At 37.9% G+C, this 15,124-nt stretch overlaps 1 long non-coding RNA gene across 2 annotated transcripts in view; it reads right to left on the reverse strand.

Annotated features, from left to right (window-relative positions):
- The window catches only part of LOC137165523 (uncharacterized), an 82,585-nt gene extending 73,569 nt beyond the window's left edge, over positions 1-9,016 (reverse strand). For both annotated transcript variants that reach the window (XR_010923402.1, XR_010923403.1), the window contains exon 1: positions 8,819-9,016. This is a non-coding gene — a long non-coding RNA (uncharacterized lncRNA). The remainder of the gene's footprint in view (positions 1-8,818) is intronic.
- Positions 9,017-15,124: the final 6,108 nt, after the last annotated feature.

Here is a 15,124-nt window from a genome sequence, read left to right on the forward strand (position 1 = left end):
TTCCCCACTGCAACTCCTTCCTGCTGCAAACTTTTCTGGATTTGTCTCTTAGCCAGCTTCTTCCCCAACGGGACTTCATCAGCCATTAGTAATTTTCCATCAAGCCAGACTCTCCCCTAAGCACAGCCTATAAAGTCAATTGGCCACATCTGTGCCACCTTAACCCCTTCAGGACTGATGTGGGGTGAACATTAATGAAGGCAGAACAATGAAGTTAATGGGAACTTCAAAATTAATACTCCTTACAAATTCATTGGTTACATTTTCAATTCATAAAACTACAAAGTGCTTGTATCACAGAGCTATGACCTTGTAAATACATTGAGGCAGTTGCATCAACAGTCACCTACATTTGCTAGAATTCTGTTGCAACTGGATAGGGTATTAGCCTTCACTTCCTGGTCTGAATTCTTGTGTAATGTTGCTGTGTGCTGTGAAATATTCACTATGTTCCACCCTAGAGCTGCCAGCCTCTCCACAGAAGACAGTGTATTTAAAAAGTTTTGGGAATCCTCGAAAATGAAAAGTACTATATAATGATAAGAACATTTTAGTTTAATTAGTTAAATTTTATTTTCCAATTTAATGTGATCAAACAGCCTAACTGATCTATGAAAATTGACCTTTTCTTAATTTCATCCTATTATTTTTAGTTATGCTTTTTATATCTGCAAAATAACTCTTCCCAGCCTTGATATTTCCAACCTTCAAATCCTTGTAAAAAGTTCTACTTCATCTTAAGTCATCATTTAACCAAGCCATGCATATTTAATTCATTCAGACTTTCCTCATAAATCCCAACAGACTTTCAATCCCTTTTTGTTGCTCCTTGAATTATCTCCATCTTTCTGGGACTGAGGTGCTGAATACATCTGCTAGAGGTGATGTCACAAGGCCCACAGAGTGAGGGACTACTATCTACCTGCTCTATGACATTATACCTCTGTTTATGCAGCCTCTGGTCATGATGCTACCATATCATACTGAAAGCTAGAATGTAATTTTCTCTTAGCCTAACCAAAATGTCTTTTGGGCTGTCTGTTTTCTACATTTCTCTTTTCTATGTACTTAAGTCCTTTATGACCTCATCACTCTTTAAATACCTTCCTATAATTGAGAAGTAGCAACAACAATCTCTCTCTCTCATCCCAGCCTACAAGAAAAATAGCTTTATCTCTGGGGCGAGGGCATGTGTAAAGACCTCACTGAGGAAGACCCAAGTCAACTAGATGAGTTTTGTTCATTTCCATTTAATATCTTCAGGTTATCCTTCCATGAAACAGCTGACAGCTGACAGCTGATTCAGTAACATGGTGGCATAGTCACTGGCAAGACAGGCTAGTTTATTCTGCCCTTCCAAACCCCTACAGGCCAACAGTGGTAAGGATACAACCAAACCTTTAAAAAAAGTTGGCACTAGAAATGCTGACATTATGGTTTGCTGGAGGGAGGAAAGGCTGTAGGTTTGGACAGATGACTAGCTAGCTGATGCAGCCCTAAAAATATTATCCAATGTATCATTCCTAGGCTTTTCACTCTGTCCTCTTCCTTTTTTTGGATTGGAAAAATGCAAATTCAAATACTCCAATTAAATTACAATACAGTGCCTATTCTATTCATTTAAACTGTTGAAATGATTGACTTATTCTTTACTTTATGTGGTCTCAACTATGGAGCACTGTTCAACTGATGCTCTTAAGATCCCAACCAAAATTGATGGTTTGTTGAAAATTAGTCACTAGCTGCCTAGGAAGGAACCTTTTTATTAAAGTTAGTATTTAATATACATGATTGATATAGTTCAGTTACATATAATCAGACATGCTGTCCAACAGAAATGTTAAATTGTGTGATTTTATAATAAAATATAATTTTGTTTTGTTTTTAAAACAAACCAGAACATTGTGCTGCATGAGCAGGGATGTGTTTAAATGATTGCATAAGAAACTAGAGAAAACTGATAGGCAGGGTTTGAGATGAACACTGATCTATTTGTGTCCTTAGGCAAAAAAAAAGTATCTAGAAGAAAAAGTTTATAGGCAGCAAGAAAAGCTAAGTAGAGAAGTAATGCTGAGATATTTTCTGTCTCCAAAAATATGACTAGGAGATAAAGGCTCTTTCATTTATTATGTCTCCATTATTTTTACCAGCAGGAAGTTAGTCAGGGTGGTGGATAGCTTTTAACGCAGAGGACTGGAAGACTTCTAACATGATTTTACACTAGTATAATCCCACTGACACCAGTGGAGTTACTTCTGGTTTCATTATGTCAGTGAAAGCTGAGACATTGATAAGATTGTCAATAAGGGCACTGAGCTGAATGATTATGATGGTACTTTGTGTTATCTAGATACCTGTCTACTAGGAACTGCATTTAGGCCACAAACTCATTTCTCAAAGGCTGTGGAACAGCTGTCAGATGGTAATGATTTTGGTCAGTACTGATCCATGCCAGATTCTCTGGTGGCTGAAAGATAAACGATTCTGTAATCCATCATTAACCCTCTGAACCATTCACTCCCCCAAATAATGGCATGTTAACGTTCATTAAGATGTACTTCTTAATCTGTGCTTCCCAAACGAGGCTTAGCTGCAGCTATAAACTCACAGCAAGAGGTTGGTGCTCTGGGACTAGTGTGTCAGAATAAGCTATTTCTAAAGAGCTGGTATAACAGTAGAGGCTATGCATTTGTAGTAGAACTCAACTGTTTCATTAATCTCACCTGTTAAAGTGGCCTTAATGGGCACAATACATAACCCTCAAATAGATAGATTTAAACTGCCACAGTTTGCAAGTTATATAGATTTAATGTAGACTAAGAGTGAGGTAGAGTTGGTGATAATGCTGAAGAGGTTTAGAATTAGCAATTTACCATATAGATGGACCTAATCAACTACCTTAGTTGTGCTTCTTAAAGTATTTGACCACTATTGACTTTGATAATGATGGCTGATATATGCTTTGAGCTTGTATCAGTTTCAGAATGTCTAATAGTTGCCAATGCCTGCAAGGAAATGCAAATGAAAACAATCTTGCTTGGGATATGAAAAGTTACTTGTGCATGCTCTCCCTCTCCTTTGAACGCTGATGGATTCAAAATTAAGCTGGAGAACCTCAGAGTCCATCTAAGGAGAAGAATTATAGTTCTGTGGGCAAGGAGATCGATGTACTCAGGACAATACATGCAGGCAGAAGGGGACAGCAGACGAAATATCAGGAAAATCCTGTGGACAGAGACAGCATTCATGTTATCAAGAGTCTGAACACTCAGCAATAAACAAGTGCGAGTCAGGAAGAATCAAACTCCAGCAAGAACCTTAGCTGACAGAACTGAATGGGAGATTAGTTTGTTTGGGTCCTGTGATGTGTAAGAGTTGTGACACCTGTCCAGAGTTCAGTGCTGGCAATATTTCAGTCAACTGACAAACCAAGGGAAACATAGCCTGCATGTTTCCCAAGCATAAATGTTCAGCAAATGCGCTGAACCCCTGGATTATACTACTATATTTCCAGGGTAAACTCTGTATATGATTTCCCACTATAACATGGCTTACTGGTCATTTCTTGAAATATATGTAGGGTATATTGGTCTGTCTGTTGACTTCTGTGTAATGAATTACACATCAGTCTCAAAAGAAAAAGAAAAAGAAAAACACCATAAGATAAGACAGGCAATGGCCCACATTCTTCCATGGGATACAGAGTGAAGCCAATTTAGATTGCATGAGATGCAAGCCAGGAGAAGTTGGCCCTTTAAATAGAACACCCCCCTGTTTTTATAAACAATAAACACTCACACTTGAGCTAACACCTTGTGAGGGCATTCTCAGACAACATTCTATAATGATTTTGACATTTTCAGACTCACCGCTAGTCTGAGAAAATATTGTGAAAATAACAGAACTGGTTTCAGGTTGCAAAAAGCACCATATCCTAATGCTGCAACTTCTAGATGAGAAAATTACACATTTAGTGCAGCTCCTACTGTTTCAGTTAAAGGGGGCTCCCTTGTGTGCCAGTGGGCATACATGCTGCACATGGACCACAGGGATGCCTGCTGGAGTATTGGCTGTATTATTATACAAAATGCAACTCATTATGCCAGGTTCTGTCCCCAGCCTCCAAATAAAAGACTCCATTAGTTAGTGAAGTCACCTTTAATTCCCAGCTACTAGTCATCACCAGATACAGAGCCAACTACGGAGAAGAAACTTCTGACTATTTCTTCTCAAGTCTTTTAGAGACCCAGCTTGATTCACAGAGATAGTGTTGTTGGGAATATAGCTAAGCCTCAATGGTCCATCCATCTCCTATATTTTTTATGGTGGCCTATACCACATGCTTTAGAAGAAAGCGATGAAAAAATCCCATAATGTATTTGACCAACTGTGCAAAAGTATACCAAGAGGAGGAAATATTCCCAGACTCTAGCTGGTGATCAGCTCATGCCCTGAAGCATGATGATTGATAGCAATTTTAATTTTTATTTCAGCTAGTGACAACTGCAGATGCTATTATAAGAACATAGGAATTATCATAACAGAAACAGACTAGTTCAATGTCCATTAATCACACTGAACTCTGAACATGACAGGCAGATGGACAAGCAGCAATGTGCTGTATACACAAACAAATATTCACATCTGTATGTAGTTTTTAATACATATATAATTCCAAAATTCCAAAAAAACCCACAAAACACCAAAATGTGACATTTTCAAAATACATTTTGATTTTTCCATTCAAAATGACTTATTTTTAAAAGTAAAATTAAAGGAAATTTTTAAAGGAAAATGAAAAGAAAATGCTCAAAATCTAAACAAAATGTTTCATTGTGGGTTGAACAAAATGTTTAGCTTGACTAAAAATTCCCCTCCCCCCCATTTTTTCTGAAATACGGATGAACCAAAAAAAGATATCCATTATCCACCCAGCTCTTCATATCACCATTATCTTTGCCCTCCACTGACACATCCTACTTTCTCATCGAACATAAGCTACTGGTCTTTACTTTCAGGGCCTTCCATGATCTATCACCATCCGATCTCATTCACTGTTAAGATGTTGACTCCCACCTTCAGTCAGCCCATGATACTGACCTCTGTTACTCATTTGTTAAATTTTAAACAAGCACAGTTATGGTTTCTTCCAGGCTGCTACTTGGAAGGAGTAGGACACTTGGAAGGAGCTCCTCATAAACATCTGCGACACTAATGCATTATCCACCTTCAAACCCGCTTCTACAAATTCTCCTTTGCCATGGTGCCTACAACAAAAGTTAACAACAGCTAGGCACCTGGTGTGCTGAGACCGCTGCCTACATGCTGACCAATACTGTCTCATTAGGGGAATCCAAGGAAACAATCAGCATGTCTGTATCCATGTGTTGTCTCTTGTCTCACACATAGCTTGTAAGTTCTTTAGGGCAAAGACCATCAGTTTGTTCTGTGTTTGTACCATGCCTAGTACAATGGGGTTCCTGCTTCATGACTACGGCTCCTAGTTGCTACAGAGATACAAATAATAACTATAACTTGCTATCACTAACAGAATAACTAAGCAGATGAAGGGCTCAATACACGTACTCACATGAATAAAGACTGCTCACGTGAGAGAAAGCTTTCAGGGTTGGATCCTAAGATGGGACCATTTTTGGTCTGCTTCCCATGGTCAAAGGGATTCTATATGGAGCACTGAATCTATAAGGAGCACCAGACTAGCAAGCCTCAGTGAGGGATGCTCAGTTTGAAGAACATAATTCCAAACATGGTTCAAGGACTTAGAAGTGGAGAGTCTGGGAAGAAGTGTTTGTCCAAAGGTTCTTAAAACATTGGGGATCCAGGCCCTGTTTAGCCTTCATGCACCACCAGGGAAAGTGTCTGTTGTTATCATCAGTATGATGGGGAATAGCTTTATAGTTTGAGTTGCTCTAACAAACTGATTAATAACCATCATAGCAATTTCAAAGAAACAGTCATGTAGATACCCAAGCAACATGGACTAGAAATATTTAATCTTTAAAATGAAATGTTATTTATAGAAAAGCATTCTTGTTTGGTAGATGATATAGCATGTCTTCTGTACCTTTACAAAGAAGTTATGCCAGGCTACATAAAACTTCACAATACATATTCTGCTTGAAAGATTAAATGATTTTGAAATAGATACTCAATAAAGGGAAAGTTACTATTGCTTCACAATAAATACTTTTAAATGAATGGCTTATCAGTGAAAAACCAGCGCTTGAAACAAATCTGAAATGTGAACAAAAACTTCAAACATGTCCTGAAATATGTAACATAAAGACATTGCTATTTTGATAATGTAAGTGTTCCTTGCTGCAAAGATTATATGATTTTACTCTATGTTTGCAATACACAGGACTACAAGGCTCCACAGCAGTCAAACATCATGTTATTTAAGACATTATAAAAGTCACTGGCTCAAGTGCATTTTGGAGGTTAAGGGCTCAGAGGCAATACTTCTGTATCTCTAATTCTAAGATTAATTAGTACATGCTGCTGAACTCTTAACCCTGTCTCTCCTCTATTAGTCCAATTGATTGCACATTATACAACTACATATTCAAGTCTGGCAACCTAGGTTCAAATCTTGCTTTAGGTCCCAATGGGCGATGAGTTTTATGGAATTGTCTCAGTCACTAGCAAATATTTATTAGCCTCATAAACTAAACACACAATTCTGTACAACTAATTGTCTCCCACCTCAAGGGAAGTCCAAGAAATAACTAACAGGGAATGATGCAGGTTCAGATTGAAGTGTGCTGGTAGAGTTTTACAAGGGAGATAGGACTGGAAGAATCAGAGTATGTTCTGGATTGTGGTATTGGGGCTCAGCTGTCAGTGGAAACTTGTACAACCTCCATCTGTGCTAGCTTTGTCTCAAAATCCTGGACCTGATTCTGCTCTCACACCAGTAAAAACAACACAAGTCCTGTAGCACCTTAAAGACTAACAAGTTTCTGTGGGCATAAGCTTCCGTGGGTTGCAACCCACGCATCTGACAAAGTGGGTTGCAGCCCACAAAAGCTTATGCCCGTAGAAATTTGTTAGTTTTTAAGGTGCTACAGGACTCGTGTTGTTTTTGCTGTATGCAGACTAACATGGCTATCACTCGAATGTCTCACACCAGCGTAAATCAGGAGTAATCATTTCCATTAACATTACAAGACTTATACTAGTGTTAAATTTAGTATGAGAGAATCAAACCCTGTGCCTTCACTTTGTCTGCCATTTAATTTTCTTTACCATTTATGAAGATAGCTACCTGAATTTACAGCTTATGTAGCTTCAAGCAACACATCAATATCTTTTACAGAAACATTAAGTATGCTGAAAAATAAAGAGAGTTTTTTAATAAGACAGTGATATGATGTTGTGGAGTGATAGGTTATATGAATTATTATTATTGTTTCTAGTGCAGAACTTTGACACTCACAAAGAAGTAGAAAAACACCATCAAGAGTATTGTTTTTACAAACATGCAATTTATCAAATGGCACAAATCAACTAAATGACATCAAAATATATCTGGAGACTTCATAATGTCACCATACACTCTTGATAGTATTTGACAGATATTGGGTGAAGAGAACTGCTTTAAGCTAGGCAGGGTTTTATTATGGGATAAGAGATTATTCCATCACTTTAATATCAGCTATTTTCTCATCTTTTCTGGGGTGTTTTTTTTTCCTTCTTCACAGCTGTTAAACTGTTGACACACACTGTTCTATTCTAGTTTAAATTGTCTCCTTTCTGGAATCAAGGCATATCTGTTTTCTGCAGATTAATGCTGAGATTAATGCTATTTTTTGCCAGTGGAGTATTTCCTTGAAAAGTTAGAGAGGAGAGTTTTATTTTCCTCCTTTTCCAGCATAGCTGGAGGTAAATAGTAGTGCACAGGTTTATCAAAAGGGACAAAAGCAAAAGGTTTATTCCTGCAGCAAGAGAACATCATACCTTTTTCCTCCTCTTGTTTTGAAATGTAAATGAATTGATGAGAGATACCAATAAAATGGGAAACATTTCCCCTCGGCAGGCAACAGTACATGAACCAGTCAAGTGCTGACAGTGAAATTCATTTTAATGTAGTGTTCTCTCGCCTCCATAATGATGAGTGTGCATAGGTACACACACGTGTGCATGGCCAGATCCTCGGCCAGAACACACAATAGCATCCCCAATAGTACAAAGGGGCCATATATCTAGTCTAAATGAGCAGATAAATATTATATGCTCAGACAAGGGATAACTGGGTGAAAGTATCTGGGTGAAAGTCTATGGTCTGTGTTGTGCTGTTATTAATGGTCCCTTCTGGCTTTAAATTCTGTGAATGAGGTAACATTAACTCTGCCAGGCACTGGTGTTAAATAATACTAGATAGACTCAGCTACTCAGAAAGTCAAGAAAAACAAGAAAACCCAGCCCTGGGAACATGACCTCGACCTGGCCCTAATCACCTTGAGATAAATGGCTTTTGCAATAGGATTGCTAGGACAACAAATTCAGGCCAATTAGGACCAGTGAGTTGTCTGAAAATGGTTTACTTTGATTATTCATTGTTTATGGCAAGTGACTGGTCATTTCACCTATGAGGGTTTGTTTCTTCTCCCTGCATAGGGGACAAACTTTTAAAACAAATGCTAGTGAATAGCTAATAGCCCACTCACTTCTGATGAGAACACATGAGGCTAGAAATTCAACTCTGACAAACATTTTCAGAAATGCCATGGAGCTGCCTGGATACCTGTGAACTGCTGATAATAGGATTCTAAAATGAACAGCAAACAAAACTTACCAGGTTCAGTTGTGGAACATAGTCACTCATCTTGTGTCTGTGCCAAGTCCTTGCTCCATGCATTTGTGACCTTTCTGCCATGTTAGCTATTTGTTTTGAGCCATCTCCTTTAATTAATGCTCCCACACCAGTTAACTAATATGCCATGTGATAAGTGGTACTTGAAACATGACAAATAACTTGCCTTTTAGCAACTGATTTATCCCACCTACTAGGCAAAGAAGACTAGCTGTTTCTGGCATGTTTTGAAGCAAATGAATAACCAGCATGAATCCTATTTGTATCTTCTAATTTCAATATAACGATGTAAGACTGAATTAGGTTAATGTAAAACTAAAAAAAGCTGCTCCTCTTATCAGAATCATGCACTAATTTTGACATAAGCCAACATTTGCTTTTATTAGGAACCCACAGGAGCAATTTATCTAAATTACGTTGCAACACAAAATTAGCTATTGTACAGCTGGGTCTCTTGCTTTCTCTTGTTTTGAATCTTCTTGACAGAATTTTCAAAACCAAATTAAGAGATCCTAAATGAATTATGAACCTGCCTGCTGTCAGTTAGCAAAGCAGGGTCAGGAATTCTCAGATTAATCCAACCATCCTGATTTTCTCAAGGGTCATGAGGAAGAGCAGGTGGGTGCATGGCTATTTTTAAATGTTTGCATCTGCATGTGTCAGAGCATCATGAACTCTTTTTACTGTTGAAATAAAGCAAAGAGAACCTGGTGCACTTACCCTAAAGCTAGAACAAATATCAATTTTGAGCTGTGGTCCAAACAGGTAAGTTGCCTGAAAAGCAGAATGAAACACAAAGGCATGAGACAGAATGTTTGAAACAAAGGTATGTTTTTGCTCTGGATCTGCTAGGACAATAAGGGGCTTTTAAAACAAAATGATGTCTCTCTCCTGCCCCCAGGAGAGTACATTCACATCTTGAGAGCATGAGTAGCTTTGTGCATGTCAATCTGCATGCATGTGTCATTTATTTACACCAGGAAGCACCATTGAAATACACCATTTGATTTTCTCTTGTTTTTTAAAAGCCAGTTTTCCAGATGGGCTGACTGAGGCACAAGGAAGACACACAACTGGCTAAATGTCCATTCACATATGTCTCCGTACCTTTGGGCCAAATTCATCCCCAGCGTAACTCCACCTCCAGCTGTATTGCTGGCATCAGCGGTGTTATACCAGGAATGAATTTCACCCTCTCTTTTAAAATACAGACTTTATCCCTCTTATCATTCCTTCCAGGTGGTTCCATGGAAGTCACACTGTGGCCTTTTTTGCATCATGGTCAAGTGAATGCAATATTAAAAAACAGAGGCATAATTGAAGGATGAAGCAGGAGAAAAATACAGGCTGCAAGGCAGAGAACACTAATTTAGTTGTAAATATCTTCAGTGGTACTGCAGCAGGGATATAAGGGCAACCAAGTATCATTTTACTTCTATGGGGAACATGGAAAATGACTAACAAAGTGCTGTGGGAGGAGGAAGGGTGCACACGTGTGTACGTACATATGTACTGGTTCTCCTTTTCAAACTGTATCATGTCTGTCACTGGGGTTTCCTGTCATCTCAATCATGAACTGCACTTTGTCTTTTTATAACATCAGTTTGGCAAGCAGGCTGTCACTGGATCCATCTTCTGAGCAGCACTGGGAAGCAGTGATATTGCATCTTTCTCTCAAGAGGAATAAGGTGAACAGATTATTCATGCTTCTGTTGGTTTGAAGCCTGCTTTCCTGCAACTCCCCTTTGTAAGGTGTTGCAGTAAAAGCCATAGATCAGTTAGAATGGGATCTGAATCCAAACTTAAAATGTTTCACCTATGCACATTTGCACCTGTGCATGACAAGAATAGATTCACTTTGAGTTAAAGTGATCAGATGGTGTCTATATTGTTCCTGTGACAACACAGCTGCACCTAGGAGAGCTGCTGAGCTGTTTAATATATAGTGTTATGAGGACTGTATTAATATAACCCTACTACAGTGTTAAACAATCAACTCAATGAAAATGTAAAATCAAGTTCCATCTGAAGTAACGTGGTGTTAGGATAATCATCAATAGACTCATCCCAACAAGGGAGAGAGGTGCATATGTCTGTACTGGGATGAAGTCTTGTTAACTATTTGTTTTGAATTTTGCCCTTGTAGAATTTATGTCATTCTGGGGGGTTTTTTTGGGACTAGTGAAAGGAATTAAGTTACCAAATTAAAAGCTGGTAAATGCCCATAACATCAAGCCCCACAATGTTGTACCAGAAAAGGGTCATTATGTAGCTGACAACATTGTTTCTCTTCTGCAGAGCCTTGATGTCCTGACAGTTGGTTTGAGGAGGCACCTGACCAATTAAATGAAAACTCCCAAGTTCCAGTGTGTGTACCATTGGAAGGAAGCTAAGAAACACTGTAGTAACTGTGGTCTGGAGCCAATGGCAGCAGCCCAGTGCAAGGATACCCTTTGGTGCACTGCTATCATCTTCAAAGCAATATGATCTTATCCTCTGATGGCAGTATACAGAACTTGGGGAATACTAATAATCAAAACATGGACAGTTTAGTACCTGAACAGATGATGTCAGTTTACATACACATACACGCTCACACTCAAAAACATAACAATATGTATCCAAAAGAGATATATTGTAAAGGGCATATCAGGAGACAGGGCGACCCTCAGCTATGAGCTAGTGGATGTAATCATGTCATCTTTAGTAACCTGGGAAAAGGATTGTCCTCTGATCAATAATTCCAGGGTGACTACATCCATACCATGAGTAGCAATGGGTACAGTACGGCATAAGTTCTGCGTACAGTATACACATATAGCACCATCTTATTTTATAATTGGTAAAGGTCCTACATTTAATCAACGGTTAGCAGTAGCTAAACTGTATTGTTAAATAGTGTTTTTAAAACATGGAGCAGGAAGAGCCACTTGTTTAATTCTTGTCAAAAGTGCCACTGGGAGCAATTCAGGTATGGGACATTGTTCTGCAAGGAATGGTGCAGAGTATATGGATATTCAGATGTAAATTCTGTAGTACCTCTATCTACCTTACCAAGTTGGAGTGTTTGTGACTATAAACTATTTGTAAATATATGAGAATTCCTATAGTGTTGCAGCTGTGCCCATCGGCATTCCAAAATATCTAATAATTTGAATAATACTGGGCCTGATCTTGGGATAAGAACTTGTCAACCCTAAAAGTGATAACTGGGAATTCTTAAGTAATCAGTATAATTAATACATTGTCTATGGATCAGGCTACAGGACTCACAGGATCAACTTCTTTCCTGCATCTTAAACTGCACCCTTCATACTCAGACCAGATATGCCGGTCAAATACTGTAGTTAGCTGGCCTAGATGGAGTAAAGATGGACCTAAGTTGCATAGTTCAGACAGATTCAGATCCAGCTCCACAGTTTTCTGAAGTCCAGGACGATTTTAGCTATTGTACCAACAAAGGCCAGTCACAAAGTACAGCTTCAAATCCGCATCCGCAAGTTCCCAGTCTTGTCTGTCACCCAAACAGGAGAGTGCCTCTATACTTCCATCTTTATTCAGCCAAAGTAAAAATATATGATTAATTTTAAGCATGTGCTTAAGTCTTATTGAAATCAGTGGGACGTGAGCATATGCTCAAATGTTTTGTTGAACAGGGATGGAGTTCAGCATGTGCTTAGGCACTCTGCTGAATCAAGACCTATACAAATTTAGTTCCTTTGTAATGAAAACTAATTCATATCTGAACTAATTCACCTCACTCCTTAGAGCAACCTGATGCTACTGCTTGGCCTCTCACTGATGACAATATTAGTCTAAAGTAGCCCATACCAACACTACCTTCCTCAACTGAAATATAGACAGGTCTCTTTGGCCTTTGGGAACCAACCCAGCTGCCGTGGACCATTTTGGAGCCTCGTACAACCGGTTTTAAAAATGTTAATGATGCACGTCCCAAATCTTTGAAGTTAAGGATTAGTATCCTTAACATTTTCTAACTCCATTCTGGAAAAGATTGAGGGAAAGGCTGCAGCTTTCTTATAAAGGACAGAAGAAAGAAAAAGTACTTTATCTACATCATTTACCAGTGCGGTCGCCATTTTGCTGTCTGTCCAAAAGCAGCACATTAACTCCAAGAGCCATTTAATTAAATTAATCCATCTGAAATGTTCACTCTGCACCTAATAAGCAAAAAAACCCTGGAAACACACACGGCTGCATGCACACAGGCATGCACATACTCACACCAGCCCTCACAAGAGCTAATTTGCTGCTTCAAGTGTGAGGAGACTAGAACAGGTACACTACAAACATCTGAATTGATTTTAATTGCCAAAACTCAGGCACTGTCAAACAGTAGGGCAGGAAAAGAGGCTTTATAATTACCTCACTGCTATGCATGTGGTATGTGTCTGAGCTTGAAATGAATGGTTATTGTATATATTAATATTAATTATTAATTATTATAATTAATTATAATTCTAATATAAATTAATATAATTAGTATATTAATATAATTTAATATAAATTAATAATTAATTTTAATATAATATTACTATAATATATTAATATATTGTATATATATTGTATATAATATTGTATATATTAATCAATAACAATATATATACAATATATAACAAATGTTTTTAATTTTTATATATATAAAAATATGACAATATATTTTATATATATTTAAAAATATAAAAATATAATAATGGACAAGATATATGTATATCTTTATATATATATAAAGTAACCATACATATTACAATACACAGACAAATCTACATGAGCGAGATCTATTATGTATTTGTTTGATTATTCTTCTATGAACTATGTACTGTAACATTCTTGTGTTGAGGAATGAGTGCAGTATATGGTCCTCCTTTTTACAACTGTAGTTTCTATCTACGATTTTAATAAGAGATGGGCCTTTACAGTCAAATACTGTCTGGATTCTAATCCAGATCTGAATACTCAAAATTTGGTGGGAGTTTGGCTCATCCTTGGGATTTGATTATGTCCATTTAAGAACAAGAAAAGTTCAGATTCAGAGTTCCCCAAAATCAGGGGTGTTTGGATCTGACATCTTAGTTCAGGACTTCCCTTAGTTTTAATAATTCTCAATTAAATACGGTGAGTAATAGTGTTATTACAGTGTTGACGTGTATTAGCTTTTATAAGCAATGTCAGCCAGACCTACATCAAAGCCAGTGTCCACCCTACATGGAAGGTCAAACTTTCTAAACAGACAATTATTTTCCTGTCTTAGATAAGGAACATTATCTGATGCACCCATCTATCCCTACCCTCTCCTCCAACCCAACATAGTGTATACTGCAAGTTTCATATCAAACTGATCTATACAAAGGAGTCTCAGAAAATTAGAACTGAGTGAGATGAGCTAAACCTGTAGAGTAGTTTCACTTACCCACATGGTTGGACTGTTCTATTCATGTTCTTACAGTATCTTCCCCATGCAGTCTTCATTTCCCACAGCTGGGGGGAGGCTGAATTCCTCTGGGCGAGAATACACATTACACCTTTAGCGTGCAACAAAATGAAGATGTTAATTATAGAAGAAGAAGCTGCCAGGATTATTAGAGATGTGTCAAGCAAATTAGAAACTGTTATTCAAATGGTGAATAGTTAACAGATGCTTGGGATTTTTTCACCTACTCATCCACAAGTCTGTGTAATACACTGAATTGCTTCTTGTCTCCATGCCATCTACCTGTGGCAGAGATATCTCAATGAATCCCCAGGCTTCCAATTTCTTTCATTCTTCTAAAGACACCTTTTTGGCACAGCAATGCATTGAAATGCTGCCAAAAACTCCCTCCAGTGTACAGTGTCAATTGGGTTGTGGTGCTGAAAGAGAAAGTCATACAGATGGATCCTTCATATCACGTTAGCATCTTCCCATTGCTCTCCTATTATACCATATTGTAACTTAATTAATAGCATTCTCCAGAATGTGTTCATTAAAATAATAGCAAAATCTGATTGAATAATGTACTGTGGCATATTCTCTTCACTTTACCTTTGCACTGTAGCAGCCCAGTCACGTTCTCACTAACGCAATGGAAAATTTATATTCTACAAAATAACTCAGTTGGTAGTATGAGAGTTGAAAGTGCTACCAAGAGTAAAACACATGCCAGTTGTCCTAGATCTGAATAGGCGGCCAATATGTTTGATTGCATGGGTGTGCTTTGTCATCAAAACCTCCAGTCCTACTTGAATCTTGCCTTAAATGACAAGTGAAAATGATTTTTGGCATTTTCT

Source organism: Emydura macquarii, unplaced genomic scaffold (genome assembly GCF_026122565.2).
Source record: "Emydura macquarii macquarii isolate MOO-44397 ecotype Brisbane River unplaced genomic scaffold, CSIRO-AGI_Emac_v2 contig_2768, whole genome shotgun sequence".
In the NCBI taxonomy this organism is placed as follows: Eukaryota; Metazoa; Chordata; order Testudines; family Chelidae; genus Emydura; species Emydura macquarii.